The following is a 13,865-nucleotide window of genomic DNA, read 5'->3' on the forward strand; positions in this document are numbered from 1 at the left end:
GATTCTGATATAACAATAAGACTGGTTCATGGAGATGGATGGACAGATCACTGTCCACAGAGAAGGTCCACTTCAAGGAACTACCTAGGATCCAGCAATCCCATAACCAGGAACAAAGGTAGAAGTCAAGAAGTCGTGGGTCAGACATCTGCTCCCCCATATTCACTACAGCATTGGTCACAGGGCCGAGACACAGATCAGACCTGAGGAGCCCAAGGCCAGATGAACAAATTGAAACAATGTCCACGCGGCCCTCGGTCTGCTGCATGACAACTGTCCAAAACCCAATAAAATGGCACTTAACACCAGCAGGAAAATGCCTTCCCTGAGCTCATGCCAGCCTGAGTGACATCCGCTGAAACAACAGTCAGGGCTTATCCTCCACCACCTGACACACAGCATGGCCTCGCTGCAGCCACAGCCACAGCCTCAGAGTCAGACTGAGGAGCAGTGGGTGAGGCTCCAGGCCCTTCCAGCACTCGTGGGGGCTTTGGCCTGTGGCTTCTACACTCCCACAAGGAGTCACACTGAAGACTTAGGCGGTGATGCACACTATGGGAGCAGAATGTCCCTGGCACGCTGGAGGAATGGAGAGTCTTCCCCCTCTTTGCCCTCCTCTTGTTGCTCCCCTTCCTCCCCCTCCTCTCCCTCCTCCCTTTCAGACACACTTGCCATGGAGCTGATAGTCATTGAAACATTTCCAGACTTAATCCTGAAGTATGGAAAAAGAGTCCCAGAGAAGGAAGCCTCACAGAAGGAGAAAATGTGGGACATGTCACTCAGGTTATTGAAGGAGATGTCACATTCAGTGTAGTCCGCCACCACCCGCACACTCTGTGGAGCTTGCCTGATGGATAATGAAGCCCTCTGAGAGTCGATATAGGCAGAATATCTACTCCAATACTGCCCCACAGTAAAAAAAAAATCTGGATTGTCAAAATAGAAGTTTTTCCTGTCCACACCTTCCCTACAGACCCCCAGAACGCATCTGCTGCATTTTCCATTTCTTAGCTTCCCCTCCCACAGATATCTTCCAGAAGACATGCCTTCACTTCCTAACACACTGAAGAGGTCATCCAAGCACATGATGGTGTCCTTCCGGGTCACACTCATCCTGTCCTGGGAGATGAGAAGTGGGCAGAGGCTGGATCCAGAGTGAAAGTTCCTGTAGAGAGAGTTACCAGTCATGGGAGGTCCTGTCCAGTATCCAGAAGAGGCTGCCCCCACCTCCATCTCATAATATCTTAGATTATTCTAGGGGGTTAAGTCCCTCACATAAGAGCCTTGTGGCTCAAACCCAGGTCTTGCAAGCAGAGGGAAGGAAGAAATGCCGAATTAGGGGTGACAACAAGGCACTGGTGAAGGAGACCAGCTTAGTGACTGTCACCTCTGCCATCCACACCACAGAAGCCATCAACACCCGAGTCACCACAGAGGAGAGGAGAGACCAGAGCCATGGGAAGCACAGGAGGAGTGTCCCTAAGGAACACAGAGTCACTCACAGGCCTGGAAGTGCTCCTTGCGCCAATCTACAAGAGAAACACAGATCAGGTGAGGGGTTTCAGAGACTATGCCCATCCAGTCAGCAGGGGTCCTCAGAAACACAGGCTTTCTGAACACAGGGGTTCCAAAGTGGGAGTTGTGGGAACAATATGCTAGTCACACACACACACAGTGGGAGAGAGATATACATATAAAACACACACATATGGGGCTGGAGAGATGGCTCAGAGGTTAAGAGCACTGACTGCTCTTCCAGAGGTCCTGAGTTCAAATCCCAGCAACCACATGGTGGTTCACAACCATCCATAATGAAATCTGGCACCCTCTTCTGGTGTGTCCAAAGACAGCTACAGTGTACTTATGTATAATAAATTAAAATTAAAAAAAACCACACATACACACAGAGAGAGATTTGATGCATATTAAACACACACATACAAACACATGAATACAAACATGAACAGAGACAGACAGAGAGGTATAAAACACACACAGAGAGGGAGGGAGAGATACACATAAAACACACATACATACACACATAAATGAAGAGAGACACATAAAACACACATGCACATACACACACACAAAGGAAGAGAGATACACACATAAAAACACACATATAAACACACAAATACACATCTTCCGTAGCCCTCCCATAAAGACTGGAACAGTGGACTTAACATCCATCCCTAATAAAGGCAGAAAAGCATCCTCTCACTGTACCTTGTCAGGTCCCAGACACAAACATCCTGGAAGCCACACATCCTTGAATCAGAACTTTTCCAAGAATGGGAGGAAGGGACGGTGATGAAGCAGGAGGCCGGTGAATTTGAGAACAATCTAAGCTCCATGAGGAGTTAGAGACAACGTGGAGCCACACCCTAAGACCCTGTCTGAGAAAACGGCCCCATGGGTGGTACTCAACAGTACAGAGTCTGCAAGGCCTGGTGTTTGGTCTTACAGAACAACACTCAAACGAAAGTCCAAGACCACTTGATGCTCTTGCAGAAGACATGGCTTCAGTTCCCAGCACGCTCAGGGATGCTCATGACCATCTGTAACTGAGGTTCCGGGAGAATAACACACTCACCTGGACTCCAGGTATACACGTGGCACACAGACACACATTCAAGAACAGTCATTCACAGAATAAATAAACAGATGGATTGATGCACAGATGATAGACAGATGAGAGGGGGTTAGAGGGATAGATGATAAGTAGGTAGGCAGAATTTTTAAAAAGAGAGAAAATGCTTATTATCAATTCTAACTCACATGTGGGTTCCCCTAATACAACCATCACAGGAAGCTGAGTGTGATTTTACATTGATCACACATGCCTCAGCAATGCGATCAATGCCTAAACATCCTGGAGGCACTGGACACCAATATCAGAACACAAGGTCTAAAGGCAAAATCCCTGAGGACCTCTGTGGTCTTGGAAGAAGGAATCAACAGGGACCATAATGATGCCAAGCACTGGCAAGGAGAAGGAGAGAGAGCCTGGGAGACAGAGAGGAAGGGACGGGGAAAGGAGACAGAGAGAGAGTTTGTGTGTGTGTGTGTGAGAGGGGGGGGGACAGAGGGAGACAGAGAGACAGTGAGACAAAGAGACAGAGAAAGAAGGTGAGAGACAGTATGGGAGAGAAAGAGAGAGAGGGAAGGGGAGACAATGTGTGTGTGTGTGTGTGTGTGTGTGTGTGTGTGTGTGTGTGTGTGTGTGTGTGAAAGAGAGAGAGACAGAGAGACAGAGACAGAGAACACCAATGCACCACAGGACAAGAAAGAAATGGAACTCATAACTGAGACAAAAGCACGGGAACCACAACGTTCAGGACACAGAAACAAAGACGACCTTAGGGAGAGCTGATTCCCAAACCTCCTAGGCTGGCTTCTGGAATCTTCTGAAGACAGCACTTTTGATCCACAAGGACATCACCTTCCTCCATAGTCTCTGCTAGCAGCCCAACTCCCCACTAACCTGCACCTACAAGATGTCCACTGATTCAGATGTCTATTGACTGACAATAGACACACCCAGAATGTATCCTGTGAGTCTGAAGAGGAATCCCTGCAGTGTTCTGATGGAGGCTTCTTCAGCGACACGGACAGCAGAACACTTAGCTCATCCTGGGGGTGAAACTGAGGGATGGAAACAGAGAGAAGAGGATGACAGAAACTGAAGAAAGAGAGGTCAGAAAAACACGACAGTCACGGCTGTGCACACTCCTGATGGGGAGATGAACAAATGTCTAGTCACACAGATAGCATGTCAACGGCAGACCAGAGGGAAGACTCCACTCCACTAGGTTACAGCTGTGGAAACCAAGAAACACTGAGCCCAGTTAGAGTTCTCATAGAAACACCAGCAGTGAATGAACAATAAGTAAGGAAAAAAATCTCTATCACGGAGAGCCACTAATGTCTTCAGACTTCCTTGGGGAAGGACATGATCAGAAGGCCCTCCTCAAGTCACCATTAAGAGTCTATAAATCACAGAGAGGACTTGGCAGGTAATGGTGCTTCTACTGAGAGAAACTAAGCCTGACTTCTACAGACCCCTGTTCTCTGATCTCTACACTCATGCCAATGCACACACAAAGATACAAGGAGACAGACAGATAGACAAACAGACAGAGTCAAAGACAGAGACAGACAGACAAAGAATCTTGGGAAGAGGGAAGGAAAGTTTTGTGGCTCTTGTCTCCTAATGGGCCCTGTCCTGTGCAGGTCTCCTTTGGGAAGAGCCTCTGACAGCTCAAGATGCTGACAACTACTTCCTGTTGGCTTCTGTGTCAGCTAGACACAGGTAGGTCATCTGGGAACAAGGAACCTGAATAGGGAAAATGCTTCCATAGCACTGGCCTGGAGGCAAGTCTGTGGGACACTTTCTTGACTGGTGACAGATATGGGAGAACCCAGCCATGTGGGCACTGTCATCCCTTGGCAGGTGGTTGGAGGATATAGGAGAAAAGACACTGAGCAAGCCACAGGGGCACTCCGCCAAGCAGCACTCCTCCATGGCCTCTGCCTCAGCTCCTGCTCCCAGGTTCCTGCCTGCTTCAGTTCCTGCCTTGACCTGCTGTGAACATGGACTGGGAGTGTGGGTCAAGTAGACGCTTTCCTCCCTGAGGAAATGCTTGGGTCTTGATGTTTCATCACAGCAGAAGAAAATAACTGAGACATGTGCTCTGCCCAGGAGGAGGCAGTCTACAGGGTCACATACCTGCATACAGCTGGGCCTTCCTCCAGGCTGGAAATGAACACACTCTGGTGAGAACACATTCAGAACTGCCCCACTCAAAGAGTCTGCTAACCTTCCTCCGTCCATTCTAAAGGTGGGGCTATGCCTAGGAGGAGAGAGGACCCTGAGGTGCCTGATTCTGCAAGCTGCAGAAGCACCAGAGTATTATGGGAAATTCCCTGGTCCGCAGATGCAAAAGATGGAATTGTAGGGTGAGTTTCCCCCACTGCCCCCTGATATGCATGGCTTTTTTAAAAATATTTTTAAATGTATGTAAATATTTTATTTTACACGTATGAATGCTCTATTTGTATGTACACCTGCATACCAACAAAGGACATCAGATCTCATTACAGATGTTGTGAGCCACCATGTGATTGCTGGGAATTGAACTCAGGCCCTCTGGATGTGCACACAGTGCTCTAAACCTTTGAGCCATCTCTCCAGCCCTTCTGCATGGTGTTCAACTGTAAAATACCTGCATCTACTTCAAAAAGGAAAGTAATAATAGGAGTGGTCATCACACTACCAGTCTATAATTGTTCAGATTCACTTTTGACAAACAAAACAAGGCAGTGTAAGAATAAAATAAAGTTATTCAACAACTAACAAAAAAAGTTACATCAGCTCTTTTTTTTAGGATGTATTGGAGGTGTGCTGAAGAATAGAATGTTGATAATAAGTGTGCATATGAAATGAATTCGTGGGAGAAGCACTCAGAGTTCCTCAGGTGAAATAACTCTAAAGCCAGGGACATTTATACCAGGAGCACGCAGATAACAATCTCCTTCCCATGGAGGGAAGCAACCCAAGTCTCTACCCATCACCCTGATCAGCACCATCAGGAGCTGAGGGAACAGACCCCTGGAGGACGACTGAGGAATGGGTGCAGGTCAGACTGCTGGCTCTGTGACCTCTTTTACTGATAAACATCTTTTGCTGGTTAGGTGTTGTCACTTTTCAAAATCTAGAGTCATCTGAGAGGAGGGAGACTCAACTGAGAAAATGGCCCCAATAGACTGGCTGTAGGCAAGGCAGTGGGGTATGGTTGATTGACTGACTGACTGACTGACTGACTGACTGGCTGACTGGTTGATTGATTGATTGAGTGATTGATTGATTGATTGGTTGGTTGGTTGATTGGTTGATGTAGAAGGGGCCTGCCCACTGTGGGCGGTGCCACCCCTACACAGGTGATCCTGGACTGGGCCAGCAAGACAGTTGGAGAAGCCACTGGGAGCAAACAAGGAAGCAGCCTTCCTCTGTGGTCTCTGCTTCAGATCCTGATCCAGGTCCCTGCTCTAGGTCCCTGCCTTGAGCTCCTGCCCTGGTTTTCCCCAGTCACAAATTGTTGTTTGAAAATGCGTACAAAAAATAAAGTATTAACACACCAAATTACATTAGTCTATTACAGCAATGGAAACCTACCTAAGACACTCGCTTTGAAGAAATTTTAATACTGTAGTCTGATCACAGGTGCAGACAGAAGTCTGGAGCTTGAGGAGCCCAAGAAACCAATAAAAGTATCAGGAAGTGGTTGAATTAAGACACAGGGCATAGGACAAACCCAGGAGTCATGTAATTTCCAGCTCGTGGGCAGAGATCAGAAGGAACCTAAACACCAGGCTTCCACTTTCCAGAAAATTCCACTTCTGTCCCCAAAAGAGGTACCTGCTCTGCCTAGCATCAAGGAGAGGACACACATGGAAACATGGAATACTGGGGCTGTCACTCACCAGCACTGTAGGCTGCTTTCCTTCGATCTGAAAAAGCAACACACAGGAGTCAAGAGAGCTACTGGGTTCCTGAGGGGAGCAGGGGGCTCAGGAGGAAAAGCAGCACTCACCGAGCTTGTCCATGAGTATGCCTGAAAAGAGAGAGGAGATGGAGTCTGTACACTTGACAGGAAGAAAGGAAACACAGATTGGGTTCCTGATACTCTGGACTACAGACCACCTGACCCAAAAGACTCAGCCATCTTCTCTGGGGTTTTATTTGGCCCACTACTCTGATCTCAGAACTCTGGAACCTCCTGGGGGCTATGACCCTGTCCTTCTCTGCTATGGTGACTTACTAGTAGTCCTCAGAGCATCTGCCTTTGTCTTCTGTAACTCATCCTTCTCACGCTGAAGTTTCCCCCATTCCAGCTGCACCTTCAAGCTTAGAGAATGTGCTATCTTGATAAGAAAGCTTGTCCCTAAGACTAGAAGTCCCGTCATGGTCAGGATCACGTAGAAAGCTGGCTTCCAGGGAGAGACCTGATGGAAGAAGGGCTCTGTGGCCCAGACAGAGAGCCAGAAATGGGTGAACCTGAGGACAGGCAGCCCAGCACACTCCAGGAAGACCGTCACAACCCGGGCTCTGTAGAGTGACAGACAGATCTCACCTGGGATGAACATGGCCATGGATTTCTCCTGGCCCAAGATGGGATTGAAGGTGGAGCAGGACACATATTCTACAGAACTGTCTCTCACCACCAGTGAGGTCTCTGTGCTGAACAGTCCTCCAGCATCTTTAGTGTGGATCTCAGAGAATGCTGGGAGATTCTCTCCTCTGGAGTCTCTCCAATGCACCCGAGGCTCCGGGTACCACCCTGAAGTCATGCATACAACACGCAGTCCACCATCTTCTGGACCTTTGATGTACACTTTAGGAACAGTGCCCATCGCTGCAGGAGGATAGATATGAACACCTAGGAGCCACTTTATGTTGAGGGACCCCAGAAGCAACTATGTAACTCACGGAACCCTTTACATGGCACAAGGTAATTGAAGGGGAAAGGATTCCTGGATTGGGACTAGGTTGACCCTCTGTTGCCTGACAGAGGAAAGATAAGAGAGCCACTGTGGGGAACAGAACGCTCCTTTATCCTGAGGAAAATGAAGGAAGTTGAACACACAAGCCCTGAGGTGGGAACCAGCACTCCATCTGTCCATTATCCACACACCTGTGACCCTCTCAACAGGCTCACGCCCAGCTCTCCTCTCCAGGGAAGACAGGCATTGAGCATCCTTCCTTCCTCCCCTCAGTCACAGTCTTTAGCATTGACCGCCACTTCTCACTGACTGATCACTGACACACAGCGACTTTCCTGCCGACATCTCTAAACTATACATTACCACAGCGGGTAATTTCATAACGCCAACAGGATCCCTGGTCCACAGAACTAGACTCAGCACACTTCAGGAGATCCACACACAGAATTTGGGTTGAATTAATCTATCAAGGAATGCACTACCTATTTCTCATCTCAGAATTGGAACCCAAAAATAGGTAGAGATAAAAATGAGAGACAGAGCATCCCTGTGAGCCCAGCACTGCACAGCAAGGAGTCTGGCCGACATGAGAACGTCTCTCAGAACATACAAGAAAGTAAGGGGCTGAGTGCTGTGACCCCTCCATGTCCTCCCACACACAGGTCACCCAAGAATTATAGAACAGGGATCAGTTAACAAACCTGCCACCTTCAGTTCCAAGATGGCCTCTTCATAGAACAGTCCCTGTTTGAAGTGGCAGACGTATATCCCACTATCTGATGGCTGGACATTCTGGATCCTCACAGCAGCCTTGCCTTGATGGAACTGGTCCTTCACCAGTGAGGTGCGCTGTGAATACCCAGGCATCTGCCCTTCCTTCTGCTCCTCTTGGTCCCGGTAGACAAGTACTGCTTCTGAGAATCTGTCACGGAACCACCTCAGCTCTTGCATGTTCTCCACATTCATGGCTGGAAACACGGAGCAGGGAAGGACAGCTTCCCCACCTGGTGCAGCCACAATGGGGTCTGAGGGACCAAAGACCCGGAACTGCTCTGTGGACACAGATGTGGCCGTGAGAGGCGGGAGAGACACAGGACGAAGCAGAGAACACACTCTGAGGGGATATCATCCCAGCAGAAAGCAAGCGATGGATGGTGCTGCTCTGGGCATGTGCAGTAGGCATCCATGACTAATGCACTAATGTTCAAGTTATCTATGGACATAGCAGTGCACCTCATAAATGGTGCAAAAAAACAAAAACAAAAACAAAAAACAAGACCTCGTCTGCCTTTGTCCCTGGCCCAGGGATTCCTTTCCAGGAAGCAATCCCTTGTGTATTCTTCCTACAGCTTGCGTGTACCTGGTCACCAGATGCTTCAGGTGACCAGGTAACTGAATTGTCACTGAGAGCACTAGCCTCAGTATGTTTGGGTGGGTTCAAGAGCATGCATTTATAAAGATCACTACAGATGCTCACACAGTTGGTTATTTGGCCACACCTTGGGAGACACGGGTGTAACTGACTGATTTCATACAAGACTCAGGAAAGTCTGAACACCCAATCCTAAATCCCATTATCAGCCAATTTCTTCATCAACTTAATAATATGAATATTAAAACATAGAGCCAAGGCTGAAGAGATAGCTGAGTGATTAACATGCAGGAGATTCCTCCAGAGGATGCAGGTTCAGATCCTAGCAGACAGGATGGTTCATAACTATGGGTAACTGCCTCTTGGATTCTGTGGGCATGAGGCATACAGGTGTTACACAGACATACATTCGGGGGGAAAGGTCCATGCACATGAAATAAAGTATACAGAGCCAAAGGACACTTCTGTGAACCAGCCACCTGCATTCCAGGTGCCCCAATCACTTCTGATAAAGAAGGAAACTTGCCGCCTCACTCTGGGAACCCTTGGTCCTCTAAACCTGAAGGACTTTGACACAGGCACTGTATTCCCTAGAGCTCCCTGTCTCTCTGAACTGTTCCGTTTGTGTCTAGCACACTGCTGCCACTGGACAGACCAAGATACCTGTGTGCTGTCTCCTGAAACACACATCTGTGACCCTTACACGGAGTCAAAGGCTGTCCCTGCTCTGCTCAAGGCTAGTCCTGACTCTGCATTTCCCAGTAGAGATCACCAGGACCTCAGAGCTGCTCCCAGCTCAGTCCTCTCCACCTCGCTCCTGCTTCTCTCTCCCTGGGTCATTCTGCTGCAGTCAACACTGGCCTCTGACACTCCTCACAACTCAGGTACACTGCCAGTCTAAGGCTATCCCGACGGTGCTCCACAGGTAGGTTCTGGCTGTGGCGCTCAGGCTGGCCAAAGACTCACAATATTCCAGTGTCACGCTCACAAAGGCTGACGTGTGCATGCTCTCTGAGATTTTTATTACTGTCTCATTGGAAATAAAAGATGGGAAAATCCTAGATGACACTTTTAAGTGAGTCTTCTCCTATACATCTGACCTGTAGAGCACCTGGCAGATCCTACCCACTGCAGAGAGTCATGGGAAGAGAGAGCAGGACAGACTCACTTGTGGTCACCCAGATAAGCAGCTGTGTGAGGACAATCAGGCAGAAGACACTGAAGAGCAGAGAGGACTTGCAGCGATTTTCCATGTCCTTGGAGCTGAAGAGAAATACAGGAGAGGCAGATCAACACCTTGGGGCAGAAGATAAGAGGCAAGTTCCACACAGATGATGGACCCCTCGTCAGAGACAGCATCACTCAGGTTGGATCAGCCCACAGGACCAAAACACATCCATGCTCACAGGACAAAGGCTCCACACAACTGGCTCCTATCAGACCTTCAGAAGACTGGGCGGCTGGGGACATCCAAGTCATCTAAGAGGAAGCTCTCCCTTTCCTTCCCACCTCAGCCCCGGCTCAGGAGCAGCCATGCTCTACTCAGAAATATAGACCCTTCCCTTCTCAGAGCCTTGAGGAGAGCCCAGTGTAGACACCAGGACTCCAACTCCCCCTCATCCACAAACTTTCTGTAACCCCAAAACATGAAGTGTATGCCCAGACCCTCCCTCAGGAATCTCAGGAATAGCCTGGACCCTGTTTTTCTACTGATCCACAACTGTGACCAGCTTCAGAGACACACAGGTCTCCAAGAAGGCTGGCATGCCCATCACAGATGTTTTATCCTGATTTAGGTTGTGGAGGTTGTCCACACTGCTCTTCCAGACCAGCCCTGCCATGGTTTCAGAATATCCAACCCCAGACACAGCAGGTGCTACACACACACATGACCAACAGCACAGGTTTGTCCTCATAGTCTCTGCTGATAAAGACCAAGCTGGGTGTACACAGGGTTGAAAGGAACAGGAAAAGACTCTTTTCTTCCCAAACCCCCTGCTGTTTGGAAGGATAGAGGGTGAGGAGGGAGCCTAAAGGCCTGAGAAGGACAAACTTAGGGGACCTCTGAGCTGTCTCCAGGCTGAGCCACCAGGGAGGTGACCTGCTGGGACTCACTCAGCACAATCTCCTCTCTGCTTCTGCTGCACACCCCAGCTGTCTTCAGTGCCCACCTACCTGCTTCTCTTTGCCCCCAGCTTTGAAAGGCTGTGACTTCATCAGGAACAGCTCAGGGACAACGGGACCCAGCAGACCGCAAATCCTCCTCTCACACCTCAGCCCAGTTCCAAGGGACTCTCACAGCTCTAAGCTGGGCTCGCCCCAATGCCAGCATCCATTTTCCTCACCTCCAGGATCAATCTCTAGAGTAGCAGACCGCAGTGCAGCAAGTTGCCACAGCCTCTCCAGAGCCGACAATGAAGACTACAATGATGATGACCTCGGTGATGGTGGCAGGGGCAGTGGACAGGCTGGTGTCACTGCCTATTCAAGCAGTGCCCTTTGAGCCAACAGAGCGATTATACTATCAGCCTCCAAAACTGAAAGCTACAGTAATGTGACCTGGGCATATGTTCCTTCTGAATGTGACATTCCGTCAGAAAGAGATGAAGGTTCACCTCACCACCCCAACCACACCCCACTCCCACCTCAACACCTCAACCACACCCCACTCCCACCTCACCACCCCAACCACACCCCACTCCCACCTCACCACCCACCCTGTCCAACGGGGACACTTCTCAGACCTACACTTTGAGGAATGTTAAAAGATGACACAAAGAAGACAACAAAACTTTACCGCCTCTGTTTTAAGCATCAGAAGCAGCTCACATCTGCACACAACAGAGTTATGTCAAAGCCTGTCACAGCTCCAAACACAGATGGTGTCATGAGCCCAGGTCTAGCTGCAGTAACTACCAAGATGAGGGGAAGGTATGTCTTCCTGACATGTTTCTACCACAATCCCTGCCTCATCCGCAGCCCAGGACAAACCCAGCACCTAAGATCACACACTGAGCAGGAACCTGCAAGGGACCTTGGACTCCAGGTGCCTGAATATCACAAACCTTATCTCCTCCTGAGTCCCCACCCCATGCCTCCCAAAGGGACGACTGGTGAAGGCGATGAGCAGGAGCAGATCGGAGAGCCTTAGAGACACTGAGGAAAACCAGAGGGGATGTGCGGTGTCTTCTCACAGGGCACCAAAGGCAACGCCAGCTGTATTGTCAGTAGGTGTTAATAAAGAATCCAGAGATGACAGCTCTTATAGACACATGATCCTGACACTGTACACTAACCATCACCATAACCCAAACCCTAACGACACTAACCCTAACCCTAACACTAACACTAACACTAACTCTAACCCTAACAACACTAACCCTAACCACAGCCATAACTTCTCAGAAGGTAGAGGAAGGACGATCAGGAACTCAAGCTGTCCTTAGCTGCATAGTGAGTTCAAGGTCAGCCTGAGCTCTGTGAGCCCTGCCTCACAGGCTGGAGCTCTGGAGTAACAGAGCACATGTCTGTAATACCGGCAATGGTGGAGCACAGGGATCTCAGTTCATTTTAGTCCAGCCTGCTCTACACATCCAGTTCCAGGCCACCTCTGTCGTGGGCTCCTCGCTCAAAAGGAAAAAGAAAAGGCGAAAAGGAAGAAGGAAAGAAGGAAAGAAGGAAAGGAAAGAAGGAAGGAGGGAGGGAGGGATGGAGGGAGAGAGGGAGAGATGAAGGGAGGGATGAAGGGAGGGAGGGAGGGAGGGAGGGAAAGATCAGCAGCAAACAGGAGGTGACATCATGATTAAGCAGATAAAGGCATTGCCCCCAAGCCTGACAACCTTAGTGTGATTGTGGACCCACATGAGGGTGAGAACAGACCTGACCACCATCCTGGGACCTCCATGTGGGAGCCATGACAGGGCACACTGGTTCCCACTTGACTGTACTCACACAGAGGCCCACACTATACACCCAATAACAGATGAAGACTCCTCTTCAAAGATGCACTTTTGTGCAGTGTGGAAGCATGCTTTACCTGCATGTCCTTGTGTGCATCTCATGTGTGCCTGGGTTCACAGAGTTGGAAGCATTAGGGCAGGGGAAATGGAGCTGTGGGTATTTCTGCACAGTTACGTTCGTGCTGGGAACTGAACCCTGGTCCTCTGCAAAAGCAGCAAGCACTCTTATCCACTGAGCCCTCTCTCCAGCCCCATAAAAATTTTTTTACATTGGGACCAATAAAAGGTTTCTGTCAAGTACTCTTTTTCTGGTGACTTTTGATCACTATCACTTGTAGCATAAAAAAAAAAAAAGACAAAGACTATGGTACTGGGCTAGCTCTGGCAAACTGGTATTGGTGGGTACTCAGGGACAATAGGATGTGATTCTTGGTAGTCAATTTGACAACATATGGAATTAAGTCACACACAAAAATGGAGGGCACACCTGGAGGAGTTTTGCTTAATTTGAAGTAGAACAATCTGTAGAGTGGAGATTTTGCTACTGAGCTTTAAGCTCTGCATGTACTTCAGAACAAGCATTGCCAAGGTTCTCTCAGATCCACGGATGACACACACACATACACACAACACACACACACACACACACACACACACACACTAGCTTATTTTCAGCCCACCATATTGACTCAATTGCTGGGCACTTCTCAGTCTTCCTTGGCTCTCTTACTCTTCTTTTCCCTCCCAGCTCAGCCCCTAAATCTGACCTCTACGTCAGTTGCTCAGTTACCTTCTCCTTGTTCAGCCCCTAAATCTACCCTCAGCTTAATTATGTCTCTAGTATCTCACCTGCTACCCCAGGCCCAATTGAGGAAGCAGCCAATGGTCAGTCTTCTTGAGATCTTGTATGGCTGATGGTTCCTCCTCCACCACCCACCACCTTGCCCACAAGAGTGGATAATCTTTTCTCCTCCCCTGGCTCTGCTAGCCTCCCTGCAAGAAAACTGGAAGCCCCACCTATGCAGGGGAGC

General features: G+C 49.0%; 1 pseudogene; it reads right to left on the bottom strand.

The window, feature by feature from the left end:
* Positions 1 to 374: 374 nt before the first annotated feature.
* LOC127670114 (butyrophilin subfamily 3 member A2-like) lies at positions 375 to 10,128 on the bottom strand (annotated as a pseudogene).
* Between the last annotated feature and the right edge of the window lie 3,737 nt (positions 10,129 to 13,865).

Source organism: Apodemus sylvaticus, chromosome 19 (assembly GCF_947179515.1).
Source record: "Apodemus sylvaticus chromosome 19, mApoSyl1.1, whole genome shotgun sequence".
Lineage (NCBI taxonomy): Eukaryota > Metazoa > Chordata > Mammalia > Rodentia > Muridae > Apodemus > Apodemus sylvaticus.